Raw genomic sequence first — 562 nt, forward strand, 5'->3', positions numbered from 1 at the left:
GCCCGCGCGCAAGCAGCGCCGTTGCTAGGCGACGGTTGCTGGGAGACCTGGAGGGAGGGGCGGGGAAGAGCGCGGAATCGATGCTGAGCCTCCCGGGTGGAGATCTGCGGGTTCTCTGGACTCCCGGGGAGTGTCTCAGGGAGGAAGGGAAGAAGGAGGAGGAGGAGGAGGAGGCAGGTGACTCAGTACTGCGAGAGGGGGGTCCAAAAGCTGAGAGCACGCGAGGAGGAAGCAGATCCATGCCCTGATCTTGGGGGGTTCCACCTCTGTCATCAGACCGACCCCCTCCAGTCGTGGGCAGAGAGGAATCCTGGTGTGCACGCGTCGCACAGGACGGTGGGTTTGGAGCCTGAGGTAGAGAGGAATGCTGCAGGAAATCATTCCGGGCGTTAGCAGGTGCTGAGTGCAAACGAATTATGACTCAAAACTGGCACATGCAAAGAAGAGAAGGGGTGGGCTGGGAAGGTGGCTCAGTGGTAGAGTGCTTGCCTCGCATGCATGAGGCCCTGGGTTCGATTCCTCAGCACCACATAAGCAAAAAAAGCCGGAAGTGGTGCTGTGG

Source organism: Dipodomys ordii, unplaced genomic scaffold (genome assembly GCF_000151885.1).
Source record: "Dipodomys ordii isolate 6190 unplaced genomic scaffold, Dord_2.0 Scaffold107, whole genome shotgun sequence".
In the NCBI taxonomy this organism is placed as follows: Eukaryota; Metazoa; Chordata; class Mammalia; order Rodentia; family Heteromyidae; genus Dipodomys; species Dipodomys ordii.